The 2,917-nt window shown below is 41.5% G+C and overlaps 1 pseudogene; it reads left to right on the forward strand.

The window, feature by feature from the left end:
* Positions 1 to 386: 386 nt before the first annotated feature.
* On the forward strand, positions 387 to 503 carry LOC145260913 (5S ribosomal RNA; annotated as a pseudogene).
* The last annotated feature ends 2,414 nt before the right edge of the window (positions 504 to 2,917 follow it).

Consider the following 2,917-nt stretch of genomic DNA (forward strand, 5'->3'; position numbering starts at 1 on the left):
GCACTTGTACCGTCACGTGGGACAACCAGCCAGACGGGTGCAGTGGCAAGAGACAAAAGTCTGTCTCATCGAATCAATCATCGCCATCACTGAGCGAAAGAGGGAAGACGCAAGCGAACACACAAGAAGAGAATAATAATGGAACAGACTAGCACTGACTACTTTCACAGGTGCTTGTCTTATTTTAGGCGACGCCAGTTCGTTCGTTCTTTTCTAACTCTACTTACCATACACTCGTTCATTTATAAAATTCAGTCTTTTATTGTTACAAATGAATAAAATATCAATCTATCTATCTATCTATTAGAAAAAATAACGGAGACACACACACACACACACACACACACACACACACACACACACGCACGCACACATATATATATATATAATACGGCATAATCACGTTGACACACCGGTTCTCGTCAGATCACTGAAGTTAAGCAACGTTGAGCCTGGCTAGTACCAGATGGGTGACCATTTGGGAATTCTAGGCGCTGTATGTGCTTTCTGCTTATCTCGGCATTTGTTTTCAGTCGCTCTGAACCTCCACTTGCCACTGGTATTTAACAATGTCGACTCAGGAGAGGTGTGGTTGGAGATTGCGCAACCCTTACCACAAAAATTTCACGCGTAGGCACCCTTACAATGCGTATCTATAGTCTGTCAAAATTGAAGGAAGCCTTGCTATGTATGTATGTATGTATGTATGTATGTATGTATAGCTCAAGGATTGGTGTGGGCGTGTGTTAAAAGCACATCAATGCTCTAACGTCATATATAGCTTCTCCCAATCTAATCATCCCTACGTGCACGTCATGAGGTGTGCCATGCTAACGGGGCTCTGGTGAATGGCGAGTGCTCAGCACCAGAAAACTGAATCCCCACTGCCTTGTGGGATAAGGTTTTTGCACCAAAGGTTAAGGGCGAGGTAACCCTGACAGAAACCTCCAGAGGAGCTTAGGCCCTATTGACTTTTTTTTTTTTTTTTTTACACAGTGATCACCACTTATCAAGGCCCGGAAGCCACTCAGGGATAAGGGTTATTGCAAGTACATTACGTTAGTGTGGAGATTTGATGAAGTGTTTAATTAAGGGGGCAGTTCATTAGGAATTTGTTAACATTGGACTTGAAGACATCCAAGTTGTAGTCCGGAGGGAAGCAGGCAAACGGAACAGAGTTCCACAGACGTGCAGTTCTGCGGCATTCATGACTAATCGGCCTGTGGACCATGCTCTGTGCCCAGCTGCCTCAGTCCCAGTCATGGGTAAATAACATTAGCGGGGTAGAAGGAGCTCCTGTAAGCCGTAGTGGAGGCAATCCTTCTAGGAGAGGACAACTCTTACGAGAAATCTGCGGTCAAAGCAATTAGCAGTCATCTTGCAATGGCTTGTCACTGGGTTATTGTTGCAGAGACTTAGAGAGTGGCACTCGTATCGTACAAGCGCTTATCACTTTAATACAATGATGTACATATGTTACTTAGGATCTATCTTTTATCTCTTATATTTTCCTATCTTATCATTATCTGTCGTTTATTTCTATTGCAAGTCCTATGGCGATGGAGGAGTAGCAACATGTACAGACTTTACCAGTCTTGAGAAAGTGCTAGAAAAGGTGCACTAAAATTGTCTGTCATGCTATCATTGGTTAGTTTCCGGTGACTAACGGTGGTTCATATAAGCAGGAAGAAAACAAAAATGTATTTCCAAAAAGGAGTAAAATTCAATTTATGCTGTTGGAATGTACGCACTCTTCTTGATAAAGCGTCATCCAACCGTCCAGAGCGCAGGACAGCGATCGTCACTGCAGAGCTACGGAGACTTGATATAGATATTGCTGCCCTGTCAGAGACCCGTCTCTCAGGAGAAGATCAAATGATAGCGGTATAATCAGGCTACACTCTCTGCTGGATTGGTAAACCGGAGGGTATCCGTAAAAATGGTGGAGTCGGTTTTTCGATTAAAACATCCTTGGTTGATACTATGGAATTTCCTTCCAGTATCTGTGATCGCATCATGAAACTTCGTGTTCCTCTCTCACATAACAGATTCATCACTATTCTTTCGGTCTATGCACCAACCCTTCAAGCGAATGAAGATGACATCTTGTGTTTCTATGAGTCTCTGCACTCTTTTGTTGCATCTACACCAATTGATGAAAAACTTGTTATTCTTGGTGATTTCAATGCCCGTGTTAAGGAAAGACTATGAGCCCTGGAGTATCGGTACCATGAATGCTAATGGCCTTAAGCTACTAGAGATGTGCCCAGAATTTAATCTTGCTATCTGTAACACTTTTTTTTCGCCGGAAACTGAAGCACAAAGCTACTTTGATACACCCACGTTGAAAGCATGGTCACCTAATTGACTTCATCATAACTCGAAAACGAGACCTTCGAGATGCATATACTGTTGGTGTCATGCGCAGTGCTGAATGTGACATCGATCACAAGTTGGTGAGAGGAAAGTTTAATTTACGAATCCGTAAGAAAGTTCGTCATAGGGGTGTTCGGTGCCTAGCTCTATTGATGTCGCCAAGTTAAAGTTGCCTGAAGTACAAAAGAGTAAGGCGGAAAAGCTCGATAATCTTGCATTTGATGGTACATTGGTGAATTTGAAGACTCAGGTTTATTCTGCTGGTGCTGAAGTTCTTGGTTTCAAGAAGGATAAGAACAAGGACGGGTTTGACGACAACAATCTTGAAATTAATCAATTGTTGATGAATAAACAGACAATTTATGAATCTTTACTTCGTGAAAATCATTCTGATCATGCAACTAATTTGCGACAATACAAAGAGGTCAAAGCCACATTGCAACGTGAGCTAAGAAAAATGAAAAACCAATAGTGGATGAATATAATGGCGCATATATATATATATATATATATATATATATATATATATATATATATATAT

This window comes from Euprymna scolopes, chromosome 36 (assembly GCF_053919585.1).
Source record: "Euprymna scolopes isolate OS-2025 chromosome 36, ASM5391958v1, whole genome shotgun sequence".
In the NCBI taxonomy this organism is placed as follows: domain Eukaryota; kingdom Metazoa; phylum Mollusca; class Cephalopoda; order Sepiida; family Sepiolidae; genus Euprymna; species Euprymna scolopes.